The sequence below is a fragment of the Microcaecilia unicolor genome, chromosome 11, assembly GCF_901765095.1.
Source record: "Microcaecilia unicolor chromosome 11, aMicUni1.1, whole genome shotgun sequence".
Taxonomy (NCBI): domain Eukaryota; kingdom Metazoa; phylum Chordata; class Amphibia; order Gymnophiona; family Siphonopidae; genus Microcaecilia; species Microcaecilia unicolor.
The window spans coordinates 41,300,139-41,327,173 of NC_044041.1; positions in this window are offsets into that span (position 1 = coordinate 41,300,139).

The window sequence follows — 27,035 nt, forward strand, 5'->3', positions numbered from 1 at the left end:
CCTGAGAGGTACAGAACATGTTCAGTTTCCATTAGTTTGTTGAAGACGCCAACAAAAGTAAAGCTGATATGCAGGCATTAAATGTTGTGGTTAGGTTGTAAATTATCATCCCAGTTCACGTATTTTTGTTATGCTCAGTTTAGGAAGACTTTGAAGAATTTGGCAATCACTAAGAGACTGGTGGCAAAGCTATAAATTGTGAAAAGCCTTTCAAAGTATGCTCCGAACCAATCCTTAGAAAAAAAGGGGAATGAAAAATGTTTTTTCTTTTTTTCATTGTTTAGTCGTGAAGCAGACAGGCAGGTTTTGGTCCTCTTGCTGAGAAGGAAGATTAGTTCCTAGTCTAAGGATATACAAATGGTATAGAACAATGGCCTTGTGAGTTCAAGAGGATAACTGTGACCCCACAGATAAAGTTTTATGTTTATGCGTGTTTATGTTTATTTAATTTCTTGGAATAATACAATGAGTTTATCATGTTGGGCAGACTGGATGGACCATACAGGTCTTTATCTGCCATCATTTACTATCCAGCTTATTTTCGAACGAGAAGGCCGGCCATCTTCCGACACAAATCTGGAGATGGCCTGCCATCTCCTGAAGCCGGCGAAATCGGTATAATCGAAAGCCGATTTTCGCCGGCTTCAACTGCTTTTTGTCGCAGGGCTGGCCAAAGTTCAAGGGGGTGTTTCGGCAGGGTATGGAAGGCAGGACGGGGGTGTGGTTACCCGGCCAATAATGGAAAAAAGAAGGCCGGCTCTGATGAGCATTTCACCGGCTTCACTTGGTCCATTTATTTTTAGGACCAAGTCTCAAAAAAGTGCCCCAACTGAGCAGATGACCACCAGAGGGAATCGGGGATGATCTCTCCTTACTCCCCCAGTGGTCACCAACCCCCTCCCACCCCCCAAAAATTTAAAAATAATTTTTTGCCAACCTTTATGCCAGCCTGAAATGTCATACCCAGCTCCATGACAGCAGTATGCAGGTCCCTGGAGCAGTTTTTAGTGGGTGCAGTGCACTTCAGGCAGGTGGACCCAGTTCTACCCCCCTACCTGTTACACTTGTGGTGGTAAATGCTGAGCCCTCCAACCCCCCCCCCAAAACCCACTGTACCCACATGTAGGTGCCCCCCTTCACCCCTAAGGGCTATGGTAGTGGTGTACAGTTGTGGGGAGTGGGTTTTGGGGGGATTTTGGGGGGCTCAGCACCCAAGGTAAGGGAGGTATGCACCTGGGAGCAATTTTTGAAGTCCACTGCAGTGTCCCCTAGGGTGCCCAGTTGTTGTCCTGGCATGTCAGGGGGACCAGTGCACTACAAATTCTGGCCCCTCCCACGACCAAATGCCTTGGATTTTTCCGGGTTTGAGATGGCCGGCCTCGGTTTCCATTATCAGCGAAAACCGATGCCGGCCATCTCAAACCCAGCCATCCCTGACATTTGGCCGGCCCCAACCGTATTATCGAAACAAAAGATGGCTGGCCATCTTTTTCAATAATATGGTTTGGGAACGCTGTTTGCGGCGCTGGCCATATTGATGGCCGCCCATATAGATGGCCGGCGCCATTCGTTTATGCCCCTCTATGTGTGTTATTATGTTCTAATGAGCAATCAGAGCAGTTCACAAACTAAATGTGGAAATAAGAAAGGAACTACAATTTAAGACAGGAAAGTTGAAAACAGGGAGAGAACAAGGAGAAAAGGTGAGTTCAGGTAGTTCCCTTTCCGTCTGCTGCAGTTACCATGGGCACAGATATCTGTATGTCCAATATTCATGGGAAAGCAAGAGAGAAGATATGTGTTTTCAGCGTTGCTCTGAAGCACAGGTAGGGAGGTTCAGTACAGAGTGTGAATGGAAATGAGTTCCAGAGAGATGGAGAAACAGAGAAAAAAAAACCCTTTGAAATTTGCATCTCTGCTCAACCCCCTGGCCTCCCCTTGAGTCTGATCAGTGAGCAGTCCAAAACATACTTTGAATCACAAATTGATAAAATGCCTGACACAGGTCGTGTTTCGCCCAAAGGGGCTGCATCAGGGGCTATAATGAAATAAAATAACAATAAATAAAATCAATACATATATCATAAAATGAAATTGCAATGCCTAAAAGTAAGATATGGAAACCGTGACGTACAGGCTGGTGCATTCATATATCGTGCTTTGATACATTCACTTTTGAATAAAGGTAGGGATAGTTGGGCGATCAATCGGTTTAACACACTCTAATCAATGGTTATTTTTATATTCACAGCCCATCCTTTTAATAGTAACAATTCTGCCGGTTTTTTATCCATTTGACACTATTCTCTACCAAGTGAGTGAATTTATATATTTTTGTTCATATGTGCTATTTTCACATTTATATATGTGATTTCTTCCTTTTTTATCTTTATTTTGTATTTCTTTTGTTTTTTAGTTACATTTCGTTGCAACTACAATATATACTATCTATATTGTTGGGTATAGATCACAGGAGTGGCCTAGTGGTTAGGGTGGTGGACTTTGGTTCTGAGGAACTGAGTTTGATTCCTGGCACAGGCAGCTCCTTGCGACTCTGGGTAAGTCACTTAACCCTCCATTACCCCATGTAAGCCACATTGAGCCTGCCATGAGTGGGAAAGTACAGGGTACAAATGTAACAAAAGTAAAATAAACATAGGTACTTGTCCTATTTCTGCTCTATATATCGACTAAAGTAAAGCAGCACACTTTTATGATGGTTTATATCTCTCTCCCCCATTATGATCAAGTATAATTTTATGTTAATTAATACCTTGTATTTCTTTTTATTTAATTATTATATGTATTGTTTTAATTTATGTATTATTCCTAACATGTCATTGTTTCCATATCTTACTTTTAAGCATTGCAATTTCATTTTATTATATATGTATTGATTTTATTTATTGTTATTTTATTTTGTTATAGCCCCTGACGCAGCCCCTTTGGGTGAAACGCGGCCTGTGTCGGGCATTTTATCAATTTGTGATTCAACAATAAAGCATGTTTTGGACCGCTCACTGATCTGCTTGTTATTTGTCCACATTGGAGTTTGCGGATCGATTGCCTTATTGTTTCCTTCCCTTGAGTCTGCCTACCTTCTCAGCCCTGGCTCCCCCAGAGGCTGTAATCCAGCACTTCCCCCAGCTGCTCAGTCCCTGTGCCCAACAGGAGGAGGATCGCTTAATAAGCACCAACTTCCTCTGCCCTGTATATGGCTAGCCCTATAGCATGACCCTATACTGAAGAGGAAACTGTACTATTAAGTGCCCAGGTGCCTCCTTCCTGCCAATCAGGTGGGCCGAGCTGCTGATGACAGGGCTGGCGTAGGGCTGGAATCAGGAAGGAGGGAATTTTAAATACTTGACCATTGTCTTTTGTGCCCCCAGAATCTCAGGGCTCTAGGTGACTGCCTGGTTCACCCAATGGAAGTGCCAGCCCCCTCTCAGAGACAGACATGTGGTCCATAGGAGCTCTTTAAGGACGCCTTCTGTCTACTAGAATCTCTGGGGGCTGATAGGGTAGATAGTGGGGTTCCCCAGGAGTCTGAGCTGGGACCACTGCTTTTTAACATATTTATAAATGATCTAGAGATGGGAATAACTAGTGAGGTAATTAAATTTGCTGGTGACACGAAGATATTCAAAGTTGTTAAATTGCAGGAGGATTGTGAAAAATTTCAAGAGGACCTTACAAGACAGGGAAACTGAGAGTATCCCAATGGCAGATGACATTTAATGCGAACAAGAGTGATGCATGTAGGAAAGAGGAACCCAAACTATAGCTACATGATGCAAGGTTCCACATTAGGAGCCACTGCCCAGGAAAGGGATCTAAGTGTCATCGTTGATGATACATTGAAACCCTCTGCTCAGTGTGCAACAGTGGCTAAGAAAACAAATAGAATGTTAGGAATTATTACAAAAGGAATGGAAAGCAAAAATGAAAATATAATAATGCCTTTGTATCATTTCATAGTGCGACCGCACCTCAAATACTGTGTGCAATTCTGGTCACCATATCTCAAAAAAAGATAAAGCAGAATTAGACATTATGGAACACTCCCTATGTGGAAAGGCTAAAGCTGCTATGGCTCTTCAGCTCGAAGAGACAGTGGAGGGGAGATATGATAGAGCTCTATAAAATACTGAGTGGAGTGGAACGGGTAGATGTGAATCACTTGTTTATTCGTTCCAAAAATACATGAACTATGGGGCATGCAATGAAGCTACAAAGTAGTAAATTTATAATAAACCAGAGAAAATACTTCATCACTCAATGTGTAATTAAACTCTGAAATTCATTGGGGGAAAGGGGATGGGATTTGATATACTGCCTTTCTGTGGTTACAATTAAAGCTGTTTACATACAGACACTTATTTTGTACCTGGGGCAATGGAGGGCTAAGTGACTTGCCCAGAGAATGTGGCAAAAGTAGTTAGCTTATCAGGATTTAAAAAAGATCATAAGAACATAAGAATAGCCATACTGGGTCAGACCAATGGTCCCTCTAGCCCAGTATCCTGCTTCCAACAGTGGCCCATTCAAGTCACAAGTCCTTGGCAGAAACCCAGTTAGTAGCAATGTTCCATGCTACCAGTCCCAGGGCAAGCAGTGACTTCCTGCATGTCAATCTCAATAAGACTAGGAACTTTTCCTCCAGGAACTAGATACACTAACTGTTGTTACCACATCCTCTGGCAGTGAGTTCCAGAGCAAATAGAATGTTAGGAATTATTACAAAAGGAATGGAAAAAAAAAAGTTTGGATAATTTCCCAAAAGAAAAGTCCATAAGCCATTTCTAAGATTGACTTGGGAAAATCCATTGCTTATTTCTAGGATAAGCAGCATAAAATCTGTTTTACTCTTTTGGGATATTGTCAGGTACTTATGATCTGGATTGGCCACTGTTGGAAGCAGGATACTGGGCTTGATGGAGCTTCAGTCTGTCCCAGTATGGCAAGGCTTGTGTTCTTATGGGGAAGAACTTGCCTTTCACACCTATGTGGTATCTGACCCTGGGACAAGGGGGTGGTATAAAATGTCCATTATAATTTATCAATAAACATACTGGGACCAAATGTTTTAAAATATGATTTTATGCCATAAAAAGCATACTGCATTATAAATCACAGCCCATAGATCCTGGGCCTGGGCTGACAGTAAAAACAAACAACAAATCATCACACAAAATATATATTGAAAACTCTTTCTAATATACATGATCACAAAAGGTATCATCTTATTTTCTTTTCCATGTTTTTTGTTTTATTTCTATTGATTACCTTTAAAAGTGGACTAACACGGCTACCACTCCTCTCTACAAAAGTAGGTAATACTTCAGGAAAAAGTTACCGTTTGTACCAAAGGTTTTAACTCCTCCCCCAGCTCTTGAAAAGCTCTCAGTGCTTTGGGGTGTTACTGGCCAGGGGCCAGGTCATTTGTTCTCAGGTGGATAACATAGTAACATAGTAGATGACGGCAGAAAAAGACCTGCACGGTCCATCCAGTCTGCCCAACAAGAAAAACTCATATGTGCTAGTTTTTTGTGTATATCTTACCTTGATTTGTACCTGTCTTTTTCAGGGCACAGACCGTATAAGTCCGCCCAGTACTATCCCCGCCTCCCAACCACCAGCCCCGCCTCCCACCACCGGCTCTGGCACAGACCGTATAAGTCTGCCCAGCACTAGCCCCGCCTCCCAACCGTCTCTGCCACCCATTCAAGGCTAAGCTCCTGAGGATCCCTTCCTTCTGAACAGGATTTCTTTATGTTTATCCCACGCATGTTTGAATTCCGTTACCGTTTTCCTCTCCACTCCTTAGTTTCTTCTCTGATTATAGTCCGTATTTACCTGGTACTCCTGGTAGCTGAGGATCCTGGAAGGCATTTCACTTTGTTGGGCCCCTTGAACTGTGTTCCAAGGTTAATGTCTCTGATGATGAAATCCCCTAACAGTTTTCTGGTATGAGCTTCTTTATTAATGCTTTGTGGGTATCCTGAAACAGGGGCGTAGCCAGACAGCAGATTTTGGGTGGGCCTAGGCAAAAGTGGGTGGGCACCAAGCGCTCTCTCCCCAACACCAAAAAAATATCTCAGCTGGTGGGAAAATGTTTCTCTCCACCTTGGCAGTCTGCAGCAAGCATGCGCTGAAAACTGAGCATGCGCAGGTGCCACTATCGTGGAGAGCAGTGTTTTTGTTACCATCAGGGGGAAGTCATCAGCTGGCTGAGCTAAATGTGTGCTACTGTTGGGTGGGCCTGAACCCTAACTGGGCTGGCCTCGGGCCACCCAGGCCCACCTGTGGCTACGCCACTGTCCTGAAAACCTGACTGGGCTGAGAACTCCTGGTATAACTTAATCTGTTTCTCTTGCTTTATCAAATAATATCCTCACTGTAATGCTATTATTTTGATTTTTCTGAATCCTAAAGGTAGCAAGTCCACAAAAGCTTTTCCTTCTCTATTTTCCTACCAACCAGCAAAGGCTTGGAACTCACTTCCTGTTGACAGGAGATCTTTGGATAGTTATATAGCTTTTAAAAAGGCTATCAAAACTAGATTATTCTAGGAATAGGTTTCACGCTAGAATATGTAATTGGTTTTATGCTTAGGTTCACAATTTACCCATAATTGTTATTCCTGGTCTTGCTCTTATTTTCGTAATCCGCTTTGAACTTAATGGTATAAGTACAGTATAAGAAACAAGTATGTGATGTTATACACGCAAGTGCTAATTTTGGCATTAAGCAGTATTATATAATTTTATCAGGCAACTCGGTGCATAAATGCAAGGGACATTCATAAGGGGAGGTGCATGGGCGGGGCATGGGCATGGGCATGTCCAACACTTACACATGCAACATACAGAATGTGGTAAGTTATGCACTAAAGTGTTGCATTTAGGTGTGCACATTTACATCTGCTATTGACATGGTGCAAATGGTCACGCCTAAATATGGGTGCATAACTGCGGACTTATGCTAGGAATCTGAGCTTCTGGGTGCTGTTATCGAATTAGCGCTTAGTGAGCTGCATTGTAACTACCGTTCCCTCTAAGCTGAGCAGGAGTCCTCCACCTACAGTCTTGCCAGTGGGAGGTGCTGTTTCACAATCATATTTTTAATAGTGATGGACAGGCAAGTTCTGTAAGACACCTGTCTGTCCCAAGTGATTGAAAAGGCCTTAAGAACAATGCACGACCTAACAGCCTTCCGGAAATTACTAAAGACCAACCTGTTCAAGAAGATATACCATAATGAGCCATCATAAATGACCTAACATCAAAATTCTACCAAAACCAGACAAAACCAAACTCTGTACTCCTGACCGCTTCAATCAATTTTCACCAACAAACTTTAACGCATCACCTCCTTTCTCTCATCCCTGAAATGAACTGTCTATCTAACTTACTTCAGCATTTAAGATCTTTAATGTAACACTATTTTGTATTTCTCATTCTGGAATGGCGATCGCCATTACGGCATAATGTAAGCCACATTGAGCCTGCAAATAGGTGGGAAAATGTGGGATACAAATGCAACAAATAAATAAATAAATACAACACAATAATGAAGCACCCCCCCCCCCACACACACACACACACTGGCAGAAGTGTGGTTGGAGGACTCCCGCTCAGCTTAGAGGGAACAATGATTGCCCCCTATGCATTTTGAGGTTTCTAGGCTTCCCTCACACCCTATGCACTCACTGACTTAGTCCTGTTTATCTGTTCAGTGTAATACAATCACTGGATCCATCTCCTTCCTGTTTGAACGGGTTTGTCTCTGTTTTATTTCTAGTTTATTTCTGGGGGCTTTATGGGACTTAGCTGATTACATCTGTTATGGTGTCACAGACCCTCAGCCATGTTGCGAGGTATGGTAATATAAACTTTTCAGCTTGATTCATTTCTTAAAATTCCTTGTTCTTTAGTTTCCTCAACAGATGGCAGATGGGGGGCTCTGAGTGTGACTGATTCAAATTACAAATTTGTGTGACATATGCTTATATATGCACATATATACATATGTAAGGACCCCCAGGCAGACCCCTGTGTCAGGGCATTATCCGGGGCTATATGAACAGTCAGAGAATGGGTTTGTTCAAGGCACTTACTCTAGCAGATATCTTATGGTATCTGGTTGCTTCACCTTGACTTCCTCTGTAGGAAGGTGTTCCCGGAAATAAATCCACTTCATCCAAGGACAAGTATCAACTCTAAATTTATCAGTAATCCAATGGGGGGGGGGGGGGGGGGGTCAGACTTCAGGATCATTCACTAATCAAAATGAATAGTACCAAAATGAACAGTTAAGGTAGTCATAGTTTTTTCTGCAGATTATAGTAGTGTATAACATAGTTTCATCCCTCTCCTGGCATAGAGATATGGTTCTTCCTTGCACTTCACTCACTCACTTCCTTCTAGGCTCTATAAGCAGGTTCCCAGGACCTTAACTGTGGTCAGTGGAGTAGGATCTCCTTTCCTTATGGAGGCAGAAGTACCTCCTGGTGATTGAGTCCTTCTGAGGCTCTAGTGCTCCTTCCTCTCCTCAGTTTAGATATGAGGGGACCTCCCGGCACCGTTCCCAGTCTTTTTTTTCCTTTTGTTTTTCCCCTCCTTGAGAGTTCAGATGCCACTGGATTGTGCTTGTCCAGTGTTCAGACCTGCTTAGTAGCAAAAGTAACCCTTCCACCTGGTTGTTTCTATATTGAACCTGGGGTGATGCTGAGCCAGGTGTGAGAGCTGAGTCAGAGCTTCCGGGTCCGCTTACAGAAGAAAGCAGTCTATAGTCCCTCTTCCTTCTCTTTATAGAACACAACGTAGAAATGTAGAAACATGATGGCAGATAAAAACCAAATGGCCCATCCAGTCTGCCCGTCCGCAGCATGTACTATCTCCTCCTCTCCCTAAGAGATCCCACACGCCTGTCCCATGACACTCTTTGTCTCCACTACCTTTCCATAAAAAAAGTATTTCCTTAGATTACTCCTGAGCCTATAACCTCTTAACTTCATTCTATGCTCTCTCATTCCGGAGTTTTCGTTCATTTGTAAAAGGCTCGCCTCCTGTACATTGATGCTACGGAGATATTTAAACATCTCTATTATATCCCTTCTTTCCTGCCTTTCTTCCAGAGTATGCATTTTGAGACCTATAAGTCTGTCCCCATATGCTTTATGACAGAGACTACTGACCAATTTTGTAGCCACCCTCTGGACCGACTCCATCCTGTTTATATCTTTTTGAAGGTGTGGTCTCCAGAATTGCACACAGTATTTTAAATGGGGCTGTCACCAGAGATTTATACAAGTGCACTATCACCTCTTTTTTCCTGCTGGCCATTCCTCTCTCCCTATGTACCCGAGCATCCTTTTGACTTTGACTGTTGCCTTTTCTACCTGTTTTGCCACCTTAAGATCATCAGATATGATCACCCCAAGTCCTGTTCTTCTTTCGTTTGCAGAAATACTTCACCCCCTACACTACACCTTTCTCTTGTATTTTTGCATCCCAAGTGCATGACCCTGCATTTTTTGGCATTAAAGTTTTTAGTTGCCAATTTGTGGACCACTCTTCAAGCTTTGCTAGATCCCTCCTCATGCTATCCACACCCTCTGAGGTGTCTACCTTATTACAGAGTTTGGTGCCATCTGCAAAAAGATAAACCTTACCAAACAGTCCTTCCGCACAAAGATTTTAAAAAGAGCCTGCTCAAGGACCGATCCCTGCGGTACACCACTACCTTCTGTGTCCTTCCACTTAACCAGTTTTTAACCCAATCACTTTAGTGCCCATACCAAGGGCACTCAGATTATTTATCAGTCATCTGTGCAGAACCATGTCAAAGGCTTTGCTAAAATCCAAGTACACCACATCTAGCGCCCCTCCCATATCCAACTGTTTGGCCAGCCAATCAAAGAAATCAATTAGATTTGTCTCAGAAGACTTGCCTCTAGTAAAACCTGTAGTCCATTTGATTCTAGAAACCTCATAGTCGTCTGCTTTAGAAATGCTTCCATTAGTTTACTCACCGCTGAGGTCAGGCTATCAGGCCTGTAATTCCCAACCTCCTCCTTACTTATGTACTTGTGCAGAGGGATCACATCCACCCTTCTCCAGTCCTCTAGGACCACTCTAGACTCTAAAGATGCATTGAAAATGTCAGACAACAGAGCTGGAGAAGGAGTAGCATGATCAACAGGACTTTTCCAATGATACCAGGGAGATGGAAGATGCCAGAACTTTTCCAAGTTCCTTGAGTACCCTCGGATGTATCCCATCAGGCCTCACAGTCTTCTGAGAATCGGTTCTGGTCTACCACACATCCATTCTCATTGGTATTTGTTTTCTGCAGTCCTTCTCCTGACCCTTCATCTGTGAACACAGAACAGAAATAATTGTTCAGCAGTTCAGCTTTATCTTTATCAGCTTCTACATATTCCTCCTCTTCACCCTTGAGCCTCACAATGCCATTTTGGTATTTCCTCCTATCACTTACATATCTAAAAAAGTCTTGTCCCCCATTTCTTCCATTTGCATATTTGCTTTTCTGACAGCTTTTCTAGCTTCTCTTAGTTTTTCCATGTATTTGTGCCTGTCTTCCTCTTTCTGCAATGTCTTGTAATTTATGAAGGCTAACCTTTTTTTCTCTTACCTTTTCAGTTACTACATGTGAGAACCAAAGCGGCTTTCTTTTCCTCTTACTTTTATGCAGGGCTTTTTTTGAGGGGGTACTTGGGGGTAATGAGTACCGGCACCTTTTCCATTGTCTGCTAAAATTGACCTGTGGACCCCAAGTTTTAATGAAAGAGCTCAGGCTCTACACACCAATTCTGCCTAGTTATAGATTCTGTGACTGGTTGGAGGAGGCCTGGCTATTGTGGGGTGAGTCCCACAGTGATCACCCCACCCTTGAAGGGTGACCTAGCATTTGAGTACCGGCACCTTTTTTGCTAGACAAAACACACTGCTTTTATGTACTTTTCTAACATAAAGGTTTGTTGCCTTTAAAATAGCTCCTTTCAGTTTTGCTCACTGTTGTTCTATTTCCTCCAGCTATTCCCATCCAACTAACTCCTCCTTGAGGTATTCCCCCATCTTGACAAAGTTAGTTCTTTTAAAGTCTATAACCTTCAATTTTGAATAAGATGTCTCCTCCTGTGTCTTAATATTGAATCACAGCATTAAATGTCAAATGATCACCCACCATAACATCAGAAACACTCTCCCCGTTTGTAGACACCAGATCCAGAATAACTCCATCCCACATAGGTTCCATTACCAACTGCTAGAACAGTTCTTCCAGTAGAGAATCCAAGATCCCCTTCTTCTGGATGATCCTGCAGCAGGGATGCCCCAATCAACGTCCAATGTATTAAAATCAACCATTAGTAGTACTTCCCCTTTCATAGCTATCTTGTGAATGTCTTCAATTACATTTTCTGTCCATTTCTTCTCACTGTGAATGCATAGGCGTAGACTGGGGGGGGGCGAGGGGGGGCAGTGCCCCCCCAAACGACGCGAGGTGCTGCCGCGCCATTAGTTTAAAAAAAAAAAAAAAAACACATGCAGGCACGCGCTCCTCTCCGTCCGATTGGCTTCCCTGCCCTCTCTATCTGCGTCCCGCCTTCCTCTGACGTCATTTCCTTTCGGGCGGGACGCAGACAGAGAGGGCAGGGAAGCCAAGCGGACGGAGAGGAGCGTGTCCATCTACCCCTCTCTCTTCCTCCCTCCCTCCGGCGCAGGCAGCAGTCTTCCAGCGTTCCTGGCAGCGGTAGCGTTGTACACGCTGCCTTTGGCTCTGCCCCGAAGCCTTCTCTTCAAGTTCCTGTTCCCGCATAGGTGGGAACAGGAACTTGAAGAGAAGGCTTCCGGGGCAGACCGAAGGCAGCGTGTATACGGTGTATATCGCTACAGCTGCCAGGAACGCTGGAAAAGACTGCTGCCTGCGCCGGAGGGAGGGAGGGAGGAAGAGAGGGGGTAAACGGAGTCACCATCTTGGACCTCGCGCGGGGGGGAGGGGTGGGGAGCAGAGGGAAGATGGATAGTACTGGGAGGGGTGGGGAGCAGAGGGAAGGAGCAAGAGATGGATGGGACTGGGAGGGTGGGAAGCAGTGGGAAGGAGCAGGAGATGGATGGGACTGGGAGGGTGGGGAAGCAGTGGGAAGGAGCAGGAGATGGATGGGACTGGGAGGGTGGGAAGGAGCAGGAGATGGATGGGACTGGGAGGGTGGGAAGCAGTGGGAAGGAGCAGGAGACGGATGGGACTGGGAGGGTGGGAAGCAGTGGGAAGGAGCAGGAGATGGATGGGACTGGGAGGGGTGGGAAGGAGCAAGAGATGGATGTGACTGGGAGGGGTGGGTGGGGAGCAGAGGGAAGGACCAGGAATTGGATTGGACTGGGAAAGGAGGTGAGCAGAGGGAAGGAGCAGGAGATGGATGGGACTGGGAGGGGTGGGGAGCAGCGGGAAGGAGCAAGAGATGGTTGGGACTGGGAGGGGTGGGGAGCAGAGGGAAGGAGCAAGAGATGGATGGGACTGCGAGGGGTGGGGAGCAGAGGGATGGACCAGGAGATGGATGGGATTTGGAGAGGTCAGGCACAGCAGAGGGAAGGAGCAAGAGATGGATGCGGCGGAGGGATGGTGAGCAGAGGGAAGGAACAGAAGATGGATGGGACTGGGAGGGGTGGGGAGCAGAGGGAAGGAGCAAGAGATGGATGGGACTGGGAGGGTGGGGAGCAGAGGGAAGCCTACTGGAAAGAAGACACTGCATAAAACAGAAGACACTGGGATCAAAGCGAATAGAAAAACTACATGATCAGACAACAAAGGTAAATAAAAGTTTATTTTATTCATAATTTATTAATTGAAATGTCAGCTTTTTGAAATGTGCATCTGTGATATTTTGCCTGTAAATTTCATTTCCTTCCTCCATATTAGCATATTCATTTGCATATGTATATATGCAAATGATATGCTAATATGCTCCGCCCATTTTTGCCCCCCCAAATGAAACAGTCAAACTACGCCTATGTGTGAATGAGGCCTGTATGTCACACCAATGCAAGTTTGGAGGGTGGCCAATGTAACGTCCATTTTTAAAAAAGGCTCCAGGGGAGATCCGGGAAATTATAGACCGGTGAGTCTGACGTCGGTGCCGGGGAAAATGGTAGAGGGTATTATCAAAAACAAAATTACAGAGCACATCTGAGGACATGGATTACTGAGACCAAGTCAGCATGGCTTTTGTGTGGGGAAATCTTGCCTGACCAATTTACTTCAATTCTTTGAAGGAGTGAACAAACATGTGGACAAAGGGGAGTCGGTTGATATTGTGTATCTGGATTTTCAAAAGGCGTTTGACAAGGTACCTCATGAAAGGCTACGGAGGAAATTGGAGGGTCATGGGATAGGAGGAAATGTCCTATTGTGGATTAAAAACTGGTTGAAGGATAGGAAACAGAGAGTGGGGTTAAATGGGCAGTATTCACAATGGAGAAGGGTAGTTAGTGGGGTTCCTCAGGGGTCCGTGCTAGGACCGCTGCTTTTTAATATATTTATAAATGATTTAGAGATGGGAGTAACTAGCGAGGTAATTAAATTTGCTGATGACACAAAGTTATTCAAAGTCGTTAAATCGCGACAGGATTGTGAAAAATTACTGGGAGATTGGGCGGCTAAATGGCAGATGACGTTTAATGTGAGCAAGTGCAAGGTGATGCATGTGGGAAAAAAGAACCCGAATTATAGCTACGTCATGCAAGGTTCCACGTTAGGAGTTACGGACCAAGAAAGGGATCTGGGTGTCGTCGTCGATAACACACTGAAACCTTCTGCTCAGTGTGCTGCTGCGGCTAAGAAAGCGAATAGAATGTTGGGTATTATCAGGAAAGGTATGGAAAACAGGTGTGAGGATGTTATAATGCCGTTGTATCGCTCCATGGTGCGACCACACCTTGAATATTGTGTTCAATTCTGGTCTCCGCATCTCAAGAAAGATATAGTAGAATTGGAAAAGGTGCAGCGAAGGGCAACTAAAATGATAGTGGGGATGGGACGACTTCCCTATGAAGAAAGACTAAGGAGGCTAGGGCTATATAGCTTGGAGAAGAGACGGCTGAGGGGAGACATGATAGAGGTATATAAAATAATGAGTGGAGTGGAACAGGTGGATGTGAAGCGTCTGTTCACACTTTCCAAAAATACTAGGACTAGGGGGCATGCGATGAAACTACAGTGTAGTAAATTTAAAACAAATCGGAGAAAATTTTTCTTCACCCAACGTGTAATTAAACTCTGGAATTCGTTGCCGGAGAAAGTGGTGAAGGCGGCTAGCTTAGCAGAGTTTAAAAAGGGGTTGGACGGTTTCCTAAAGGACAAGTCCATAAACCGCTACTAAACGGACTTGGAAAACTCCAAAATTCCAGGAATAACATGTATAGAATGTTTGTACGTTTGGGAAGCTTGCCAGGTGCCCTTGGCCTGGATTGGCCGCTGTCATGGACAGGATGCTGGGCTCGATGGACCCTTGGTCTTTTCCCAGTATGGCATTACTTATGTACTTATGTACTTATGTACATTTTCCTTTCCCTCTTTCCAGATTAACCCACAGTGCTTCTTCCTTACCCCATATGTCCTGCAATTCCCAGGCCCTGCTAGCTGAGTGAAGTAGACAAAGCGGATTGGCTTGGGTTGCAAATCTTCTGGTTGTCAGGGTTCTGGAAAAAGTTTCCCTCCAAAACCGTAGTCTCCACAACTACCCTCCCAGTCCCTTCTATGGGGTTGGGCTTTATAGCTGCAGTAAGGGAAATTATTAGACGTGGACTCATGAAGATTTTCCTGCGACATCCAGCATGTCTAGACATAGGGGCTGACACCAGGGTTCATAAAAAAACACACACACACATAGATAGATAGATAGATAGATAGATAGATAGATAGATAGATAGATAGATAGATAGATAGATAGATAGATAGATAGATAGATAGATAGATAGATAGATAGATAGATAGATATAAAGTTCTGCTCAGTTGTAATTCCCTTATGGCACAAGTTTTGAGAAGAATGGAAGTCTTCATGGGGATAGGAGTGAGGGGGGGGGGGGGGGTTCAATTTCTTTCCCAGAACATTCTAGTAGACAGGAGGCCTTTCTCTGAGAGGGGGCCAGCACTAGTGAACCTGGGCATTTAGATCACTGAGATTCCTGGGGCAACAAAAGGCAGGTAGGACACGCTCATTTATTTGTTTATAACTAAATAACGCACACAGTGATAATTTGGACAAAATAAAAATAAAACATGTTTATAAATTCTTTCCCATCTTTCTTCACAATTTGCTTTGAATGTTTTTTTTTCTTTGCTGAATTTTCTATTACATAACAAGCCCTTGGGCCTGATTTACTGAGGTATTTCTCCCCATTTTGTGTCTACGGGAAAAATAATTTGTTGAATAAGCGTGTGAAGTTGTCTGGAAGCACTGCTCTCTTCCCTTCAGCACGTCGTCTTGGGAGGAGCCTGATTAATACAGGGGCTCAGTTTCACTTCACTGTCTTAAATATGCCAGAATCCTCAAGAGGCACAGACTGTCTGACAAGAAGGATGTCTGATAGATCACATATAACCGTAACTCAACTTTTGCTGCCTTAGTTGGTGGTCAGATGCTCATCTCAGTGGTGGTCTCAGCTTAGCCAATTGATAATCCGCTAAAACAAAAGGAATTTATTTAGTGCATCCAACAAGCGATGAAACCGGAGGAGACTTGAAATGAAAAGCACACAGTTGCTGCTGATCCAGGACACCTCACTTACCCCACGTTTACATTTCCGGCGCTACTGGGCAGCACGTGACATTGCCTGATTACCTCCGGGTAAATGTGGTGCTACAAATTTACCCGGAGGTAATCCACATTTACCCGGAGGTAATCAGGCAGTGTCACGTGCTGCCCAGTTACCGCTGGGTTAGGGCAAGTGCCCTTACCATCACCTCAATGAGTAGTGGTAAGTGCTCCCCCCTGAAATGGCCACGTGGTAAGTGGTTCACTTACTGCACAACCATTTCTTTAAAAAGAAAAAGACAGCCTTTTACCTGCTGCGTTAAAAGGGGGCCTCAGCGCATGGCAAAAACATACACTGATGCTACGGAAGTTTCCCTTTTACCACAGCTTAGTAAAAGGGGCCCTGACGGGCTGTGTCAGCATTAATGCACCACCAGCCACTAGTGTGGCTTTGTAAACAGGGGGTTCAGCTTACTAGCACATAAATGGTATCACCTACCTGGCACTTTCTGGCACTGTCACGCACAAGTAAAGGTAATGAGAGAGTGGACACCTCACCCACCACACCCCCTCTGGGCTATATCATTCTCTGCATGGCGTACCTATAATGGAATTAACATTCTGCCTCATGATTAATCCTGAACCCAATTTACAAAGGCAAAAAGCCAAACTGGGAATGAAACAAAACACATCCCACACCCTCTCTACACTGTAAAGATTTGTTGTGGGGGAAAGCCAACCTCATTCGCATCTCCTACAAAAACAACATTGGCGTTATTACATACCAACAAGTTTTGTTGAGGGATGACAGCGACAGAGAAAGTAAAACTGAATAAATTTTGGCAGCCTTCAGAATGTTCAGTGGTGGCTAGGCCTGGCTGATGAATTTACCCAGTGAGAGGAAGGAAAGCATTTTGTTAATCGTATTTCATCATTTCCACATAATTCAAGCTTAGGTGCCATGGCTGGCTTTTTTCTTCTGATTTATGCCACCATCATCATCATTACAATTCTTCTTTTCACTGATTTTGTAGAGGAACATTATGTGCGGAATACACAGAATTGTACCTAGCTTTCTGTACCAATACCATCACATCTCTTATATACCGATATATCCCCAGATTAGGGTTCGATGTGGTTTACATCAAATAGAGAAATACAATATAATATCATGGGCCAGGCAGACCTGAGCTGTGCTGGGGTTAGACCCTCTAAGTAGTCGCAGGGTTAGCCCTAGGCGGATAGCTAGGCGTTCTGTGACATGCGCCTAATTTAGGCACAATGAATTGCACCACATTTCAGTTGGTACAAATAGCCGCACCTAAAGTTAAGCACGATTCCTGGGCATAAGTGCTATTCTATAAACTGCACCTAACTTTAAGTACAATTTATAGAATAGTGCTGTTACTTTTTTTCGGCGCTGATTTTTTTAGGCACCAGATAAATAATCTAGCCCTTAAGGACTACCTTTTACTCAGGCCATAAACATGGCATAAGTGGTCATGCCTAAAGTATGGCACGAAACTGTGGACATAGCTAGTATTCTAGAACAGATTTGATGCGCAACTCTGCCGTCATGGAATACTAGCTTAGCCTTCAGTTTCTTGGTGCCCAATGTTTAGTATCCTATATACAATTTACCCCTTGTGCAGAAAGCAATTAGGATATACAAAAAATGCATATGTACTACTACTACTTATCATTTCTATAGCGCTACTAGACGTACGCAGCGCTGTACACTTGAAGAGACAGTCCCTGCTCGACAGAGCTTACAATCTAATTAGGACAGACAAACAGGACAAATAAGAGATAAGGGACTTACTAAGGTGGGGATGATAAAATAAGGGTACTCAACAAGTGAGTAAGGGTTAGGCGTTAAAAGCCAGCATCAAAAAGGTGGGCTTTTAGCCTAGATTTGAAGATGGCCACAGATGGAGCTTGGCGGGTTTCAAAATGGAGCCTGTCACCATGTTCTTAACTGAAAGTTTAGCAACATTCCGAGGGAAGCTGCCTGATTGGTGGTTACAGGGCATTTGACAAGCCGGGACTTCGTTGCCATGGGTAATGAGCTTTTTTTCAGTAGGCGATGTGGGCAGGTTGTGTGCTATGGTAGCTGTGATGCTTGAGAGGGAGAGTGGCTAAGTTACTCTGAAATTTGGGTGAATAAGGACCAATAGTGAGTTGATATTAAAAGTAATACCTGTGAAAGCATCTGTTAATGTAGTTCAGAATAAATTTGCTTTAATTGTCATGAAGGATACTGAGTGGATTATGAGAGTGTGAAGACTGATGTGGGATTGTGAATAAAGGAAATAAATTTAGTTCACTCCCAGCCAAGAGCGAGCCTGTACTGGCACGCTGGGGAAAGTTAAGCTTGTGAGCAAGAGGTGATTCCGGGTGTGTGTGTAAGGACTGAGGCCTGGTTCCTTTAGAACAGGGATACAGTTAAAGAATAGGGGACCGCCAGGGAATAATTAATTATTTTTTATTTATCTATAGTTAATTGGCCACAGTGAAATCCCTGACCCAGAGTAGGGAATATTTGGTAAAATAGTCCAGGATGATAGGGTATTTTTTCCTATTCAGTTTTACATCTCTCTATTAAAGACAGGAAACCAGCCATAAGGATACGCTCTGAACCGAGTCCAGAAGATGGAGAAGATAACATCAGGCCCTCACGCAAGCAAGCTTTGAAGAAATGGACGCAGATAAGTGACTATAACATCATCTGCACACCTAAAAAAAAAACTATACCTATGATCAGAACTCTGATAGTATGGAAAGAATAAGTATGTACTTACCTGAGCTGGTTAAAGATCTTGGAAGTTAATTACCTGAAAGATATGAGTAACCACAAAGAATCAATTCTTTTGAAAAGGAGAAAAAGAATAATTAAAACTTGACAACTTAAAAAAGGTTAAATGTTTAGAAAATAGACACTTATCTGATTTACATCTGTGTTTCTGAGCAAGTGGTGTTGAGAGTCAGATTGTCTTGAAGAGAGAATTGTTTGGTTCTGTTAATTTAAAAAAGAAAACTTGACTTGTTATTAGAAAGCATTCTATTTCTAGTTCATTGCACTTCAACTATAGCACTTTTCACTGCATTTTATGTAGTTATAGAATTGATTGGTGCAATAAAGCTATTTACTGAAACTTTGTGCTTTGCATATTATTTGAACTTGTAAAGGGTCCAGGGAAAATTGTTCACCAACATTAAACATTTTTTTTTCTGTGTCACCCCTCAGTGGTTGGATAAACAGGGAACCAACCTGACTTGAAAAAATTATTTTCATAGTAATTACATCTTACCGCCACTGGGGGCGCTACAGTAGTCACCCTGACTTCTGCAGGCGACTTGCACTTTTGGAACGCAGCTTTAATGTTCTCCAGGTAATACTGTCTTCATAAGTGCAAGTAGGACATCTAAGTGGTAAGACATTTTTTTAAAACTGTGCCATTGCAATGTCTCTGTACGGGAAATATATTTCCAGGGTCTTAAAATTTGCCCGTTGGACTTTGGCTTTCCAAAACATCTGCAAACCTTACTATAGGGATTGCTTAGAGGGCCTGGCATATTTTGCACATTCTCTGTTTTAAGGTGTTCCAGTATGGTTGTCCTACTGTCCAGTCCTGTACTGTCTATGTTACCATTCTGAACTCTATGACAGTACACCCAACATAGCTCCGTGAAGCTTCATTAACCAACTGGAGCCTTTCTTGTTGCAGTACCCATGCTCCTAATTGTGTGACATGTAGTCCCTTTCAAAACAGTGTCCTTAAGAATGAAAGCAATTGCGTATCTGTCACTAACACTTATCTTGCTGTATATGGTATATATTGCTGAAGAGCTTTCATTTATGTTTTTACCATTACTGCTGCTGCTGCTATCTGTAACATGTTCTGTGTATAAAGGGTGAACTTTTCAGAGCAGCAGTGCTTTCTTAGGTGGAATCCTGACCTGTTGCATTGCGTGTGAGCTGTAGACTGTCAGCTGGGGCAGCTGCTCTACAGCTGGAACTACTTCAGGACTGCTTGATTCATTGCTGGATTTATACCATTGTATGCATGAACTTGTAGTTTTGCTTTCCCTTTGGCATAGCCTAAATAAGCAAAGAGTCCAACTGCAAGCATGGAATGAGGGTAAGGCATGAACCTCATAAGCTTCTCAGGCACACTTACAATCAGTTGGCAAACCAACTCTGCTGGCAGAGCTTTACAGTGCAAGGCCTTAATCTGTGCTTTGAATCCTAAAGCAAATGCTGGGGACTCCCCTCGACAGGAAGTCAGCAACTGGCAGGAGGGTTAAAAAAATGGTGGGGGCAGAAGAGGTACAGAGAGGTAGCAGGGCAACAGGTCGTACAGTACCCTTCCCTTGCAAAGTTTGGGGCAGGGCAGGTCTTAGCAATTGTGGGGCCCTGTGCAGACCAGTTCAGTGGGGCCCGTGCCACCCACCATAAGCCATAATTTATCAGAGTTTAAAAGGAGGTTTAGAACTCTCGGAACCCCACCTCACCTCATACCTTGATTGCATCCACCACGTTTCAGTAGCAGCAGCAATTTTCATATCCCGTCAGCTGCTGAGCCCAGAGCCTCCTCGCTGCTGCATCCCGTCCTTGCGGAAACAGGAAGTGGCATCAAAAGGGGGCGAGACGCAGCAGCGAGGAGCTCTGGGCTTGGTAGCTGATGGGATACGAAATCGCTGCCTGTCTGATGCTCTCTACTGAAATGTGGATGCACATTAAGGTACGGAGCAGGGGGTGTTCTGAGACAGGAGGACAGATGTCTAGAGATGCGGGGCCCCTAGGATGTGGGGCCCTGTGCAACTGCCCCTGTTGCCCCTGCCTAAGACTGGCCCTGTTTTGGGGATACTTAGTCTAGAAGACTTAGAACCATTGATAATGGTGGTTTCCAACCCTGTCCTAAAGGCACAGCCGCACACCTAACCAGTACAGTTTTCAAGAAATCTGTTAACGAATGTGTTTTTTTTTTCTCAAAATGTTCCATTGTAATCTGATGTACAGAGAGGCCAATGAACAACCAGAAATCCACTGAATGGAAAAATAAAACTCCAATGATTTACACAAGGGAGTAGTCAGACGTTTATTACTAATACTTGCACGTAAGGAGACGGGGAGAGATGCCTGCTCTGAAAGAAAAGGCCAAATGCTCTTGCGAAAGAAGAGTTTTGGCAAACAGCTAGGCTGCACTGGCAAGCTGTCCTGCCGACCTGGCAGCTGTGCTTTTGCAGCAAGTTAAACAAAAACAGCAATTATTTGTGTTTTGATATAGTGCTGAACGCCAGGGCACTTGACAATAAATTACACATAGATACACCAAATCCCTTCCCTAAAAGGTTTATACAATGGAAAGGGGTCTATTTACCACCCTGTGAGCATGGAAGTGCAATAAATAACATGTTACCAGATTAGTAATAGACCTCTAAGTGAGTACTTGAGGTACTGATAGGTAAGCGACTTGCCCCTGGTGTCAATGATGGCCAGCACAATTTAAATCCTGGTTTCCAGCTCATTACTCTGTCCACCGTGCCACTCCCTTACCATAAGGCAATAATAGCTGTTTTCTCAACCATTAATCTACAATATTCTTTGCTTCAAAGAAGGCAGTGGTTTTTTTTTTTTTTTGAGAGGAAAGACGGGGTAGGTGTGGACATACAAGAACTTGTAAGATTGTTAGTCCAAGAAAAGTGAGGAGAAGAGGTATGAGAATGTTGTGGAAGCTGGAAGATCAAGCCAGCAGTTGCAGAGGAGTTGAAGAGCAAAGTCAGGTGAACCATGAGAAACAGTTTGCAATAACAATCTAAGCAGAAAGTGAAAACAACCACACACCTGGAGAAAGGAAGAGATTAGTTTTTATGAATATTAATAGCAGGTGAATGAGCAGGAGCAAGAGAGAAGGCTTGAAGAAACACTGAAAGTTTCTATCAGAGAGTCAGAGAAAGAGAGAGATGCTGTTAACAAAATTGTGAGTTTTATGTTAAACTGTGTCTGCTGTACATGGCCTTGGGTGAATCTCTTCATAAAGTGGTTAATAATACCTATAAATAAATAAATAAATAAATAATAAATAAATAATAAATAAGAGGTGGAATCAACAGACAGAAATATTTGGAAAGGGGAACACAGGATGGAAAGTCTTAGCAGGGAAAAAGAATCTCTGTTTAGATGACATTCAGTTAGAGAAACTATGAATGACTTTAGGATGAAAGAAATAAAGGCAATAAGAAACAGAAGCAAAATGGAAAGGAAGAGAGAATCAAAATGTAGATCTGCAATTCTGCATGTCATAGGTGAAGCAATAATGTGCACAGCCATGATTGGAAATGAGAGAACCAAGACAAGTATGACAAATAGAAAGAGCAGAGGACCAACAGCAAAACCTTGAAGGACCCCAGCAGATTGGGTTTAGGCCCCTTGTACCCTTTCCCTCTTCACAATTTGTACAAGATGAAGAGGGTCTGAGTTATTCACAACAATAAAGAATAATAAGAGAGAGAAGAACCAGAAAAGATCTAGACTTAAATATCAACAAAAATATCTGGGGATAATAATTGTCCACAGTATTGGAAGGAATTATCATTCCAAAGGGATAAGAAAGGAAGAGGGCTAACCAGTTGCTCTGCAAGTGCACCAAGATAGTTTTGGAGAGAAAGGAAAGGAGGAAGATTGATGGAGAAATGATGTACAAAGTGGAAGGCATGAACTTGTGACATATAACTCTTTCCAACACCTTTTTTAAATTTTATGTTTAAATATGTTTATTAGTGCAATGAGAAACAAACACAATACTGCCCTTGGAGGATATTCCATACACCACTAAGTCTTCTCATGAAATCGAATACAAACAGTGCAAATACATTTTAATTCCCCCCCCCACCTTACCCCATCCCCTTCCTCTTGAACAGCTCAACTCCCCCCGCCCCCCCCCCAGACTCCTCCACTCTATATCACACTTAAGAATTCAAAATTCTACTACGCGCTACTGCAGTCAATGAGTCCCAGAAAGGGGACCAAACTTGGCAAAGTCTATCTCCTTGGGCGAGGATAGGTCTTCTATTCCCCTACGCTCCAGTGCGCAGAGGTGTATCATATTAGATCGCCAGTGTTGCAGTGTAGGCGGGTCCCGGTTATCCACTGTTGAAGAATCGATTTCTTTCCAACCAAGACTGTTTTTTTCAAGAAGCATTTAAGGCCCCGAGGAGCAAATGGTGACACTCTGAACACCTCAAATAGTTGAGATGGAGTGGTTTCCAAACTACCCCCCATAGCCCAGACACATGCTGACTAACTTGACGCCAAAACCCAAGGATCCTCGGACACCTCCAAAACATATGTCCTAGGTCAGCTGGGGATTGAGCGCACTTCTTGCATCTATCCTCCGTCCCCATTGTTGCCCTATGCTCTATGGGGTGAAATATACATCCTCATCACAAATTTATAATGTGTTTCTTGCAACGTCACATTCTCCGTCAGCCTTTGGGTTCCCAAAAGACAAACCTTTACCGTTTCCATCTGGAGGTTCATCGCTAGCTCCTTATTCCAGCAATTGGTCAATTTACCATATTCCACCTCTCCCAATGTTCCCGCAATGAAGCATGATAGTATTTGAGTGGGACCCTTAATGTGCATCTAACCCCAATATGGTAACTAATTGTTCCCACGCCTGCGTTGTCATAGTGGAAGCCGGCAGGGATCTCAGATAGTGACGTAGCTGGAACATAGAAAAGAAATTTAGTCCCTTAACCCCATACTCCAACTGCAGTTCCTCAGAAGATTTCAGAGTGCCCTCCGCATTATATAACTGATATAGATATTGTAAATTTTTTGTGCCCCACCTGGTAAACTCCTCTGAGCTGGTGCCCGGCATGAAGTCTCTGTTACCCTGGATTGGCAGTAGCGGAGAGGACTCCGCAGACAAACCGTAAAACCTACAGACCCACCTCCAAGCTTTCCTCAGAGGCATAACTATTGGTACAAAAGCCGGCGGTGTCCGAAGCCTCCCCGGCGCCGCATGCAACCAGGCACTAAAGTGGTCCGGGGCAAACAGCTTCGTCTCAGCCCCGTACATGAAAAGTAGGATGATCCCCGGAACCAATCCGTGAGATGGCGCATGTTACTGGCAATTGAAAAGAGTCTGATACTCAGCAGCCCCAGCCCCCCCCCCCCCTGTTCTTGGTAAAAAGAGCTGAGCCGCTCGCATACGCGACTTCTTACCCTGCCATATAAACTTTGCTACCAACCGTGTTACCCACTGGTCATCCCTTTGTGACAGACACAACGGCACCATTTGTAGCACTAGGTCCACTTAGGCACCAATATCATGTTATATAGTGCAATTCTCCCATGAGGGACAACGGAAGCGAGTGCCAGCCCTGCAGTGTGTGCCGTGTGCTATGCCGAAGCGGTTCAACATTCACATTAAAATCAGATAAATCCGCAGGGATTAGTACTCCCAGATACTTTAAGGGCCCCTTAGACCAGGTAAGGGGAAATTCTCCTCCCACGTCTCTCTAATCGAGCTCTGCACTGGGAATGCCACTGATTTCTGTAAGTTAAGGGTAAACCCCGAAAAGAAGCTAAATTCTCCAATAATCCAGGAGGCACGGTAACGACCTATAAGGGTTTGTCAAGTCAGCAGAATATCGTCTGCGAATGCCAAGGTTTTTACTGATAGGGAGGGCATCTCAACTCCCGCAACCCCAGGGTCTCTTTGAATCGTGCGCAATAAAGGTTCCAGATAAAGCAGAAACAGCAACGGGGAAAGCGGACATCCCTGCCTTGTTCCCTTCGCTATCTGAAACGTGGCAGAACGGGTTCCATTTACTAATATAGCGGCCTGGGGATGAAAATACAAGGCAGCAATCGCACGTGCAAACCAGCCCCTCAAACCCACGTAGTCTAGAACTCCAAACAGGTAATCCCAGCGTACTTTATCGAACGCCTTCTCGGCGTCAAGGCTCACCAAAAGCAAAGGTTCTTGTGACATATGACTATATGCTACAGCCATGCAAACTTTACGGACATTAATAGAAGAGTGCCTACCCCTCACAAATCCCACCTGTCCCTCTCCCACCAATGTGGCCATGTGTGGACTTAGCCTCTCTGCCAACACCCTAGCTAAAATTTTAAGATCAACATTGATGAGAGAAATCGGTCTGTATGATTCCGGACGTTCTGGGTCCTTCCCCGGCTTCGGTATCAAAGTGATCCACGCCTCATGGAGTTCCGTGGAACCCCTCCTCCCTCCACCGAGGCTTCAAAAAAGGAGACCAGGGCGCCACACAATTGTGGCAACATACACTGGTAATATTCTGTCGTGTACCCATCGGGACCCGGGGCCGTACCCCTTTTTAACGCTTTGACTACTTTCTGAATTTCCTTAGCGCTCAAAGGGAGTTCAACCGATCTCTCACCTCCGCTGTTAGTTGTGGGATACCCGAGTCTTCTAAATAGTCTACTAAATCAGGTCCACTCCGCTCGCCTGGATTGCTATAAAGGGATGCATAAAAATCATGTAAAATCTGTACTATCCCCTCAGGCCGGGTTTCACGTGAGCCATCTGGCTTTATCAAAGATGGGATGAACCTATTACCCCCCCAATTCCTACTACTCTTGCCAGTAATTTCCCTGATTTATTGCCGAATCTATGAAAAGTGAATGATCGGTGGAACAGTTGTTTTTTAGTACGTTCATGGATGAGAGAATTCAGTGCCGCAAGTGCCGACACCATCTCTTCCCTACTTCTGGGTGAGGGGGCCGCTAAGTGTTTACGTTTTGCTACCTGGAATTTATGTTCCAACTGGACAATACCCTGTGCTAACCTCTTTGCCCGGGCACACATATAGGAGATGACCTCCCCCCTCATAACCGCTTTTGATGTTTCCCAATAGAGAAGGGCATCATCCTCATGCTGCGCATTAGTGTCCGCAAACAACTGCCATCTCTGCCTATGTTCTTGAAAGTGTACTTCCCCCACTATGTGATGGAAATTTCCACTGGTTCCTCTAAGTCTACCCGCTCCTAGCTCCATATCCACCCATATCATAGCGTGGTCTGAACTCCATTGGCCCCCTCTGCTTTCACGATCTGTGGGAACAGTGTACCCTCAGCTAAAATATAGTCTAACCTAGACCACGTGCCGTGTGCCGGGATAGGTGAGTATAATCGCGTGCAGTGGGATTGACCAAACGCCATGGGTCGATTAAGTTCAGTGCCCTACACAGGTGTTGTATGCCCCTACCTCTACCAATGCTATCCCCGCTGACGGCGCTGATCTGTCTAATTGCCCGTCCATCACCTGGTTGAAATCACCCGCTAAGAGCCAGGGGGCAGTTGTTTTGAAGACCCAAGTGAATTATGTGCTGAAAAAATGTAGGATCATGTACATTTGGGCCATAAATATTAAGCAAGAATACTTCTTGTCCCATTATGTTCAAGTGTATAAGGATATACCTCCCCTGTGCATCCCGGGCTACCACTCTGGCCTTGCATTGTAGGGATTTGTGAATCAGGATTGCCACGCCCCCTCTTCGGCCTTTTGCTGGTGAGAAAAAACATTCCCCCACCCACCTTTGCTTGAGCTTTTGACTTTCCTCCTCAGACAGTTTTGTCTCCTGTAAACATGCTATGGAAGCTTTGTGACGTTGCAAGGCATTTAAAATTTTTGTTCTTTTTATTGGCGATCCAATCCCAGCCACATTCCACGATATTAATCTAACCGAATGCATCTAACCCGGATCCCAGGACTCCCTCTCTGCTCCCTTAAATGCATGAGTTTTCAAGGCCCCTGGGTGCCCAGCCCCCACCCCGGAACCTTCCCCTCCTATCCATTCCACATAGTGCGTAGTTTTCCCTTCACCCAAGTTCAAATTCCTGTGCGACATTCCCATCATCCTTGTTCCCCACAAAACCCCTCTTTATCTACCCACCCTCCCTCCCCCCCTACTTTCTCTCCCCCTTCATTAACCCACAACTGTAAAACTCCCATGACACTGAGTCACAACATGCTGCGATCCCCACCCCCCCCACCCTTCAACCGCACATTTTAACCAAGTGAAATTTCTTGAACACAAACTTGCAAAACATTGCATACTTGCCCCTGCATTCTGCAAGTACATAATAGCTTACATGTCCGACTGACCCACCAGACCAGTGTTCTCTTTCAAGTAGATGTCCCAGTGGGTTCAGTTCTCTATTAATAAACTGCATGGCTGCTTGGTCTGATACAAACGGGAACCATTT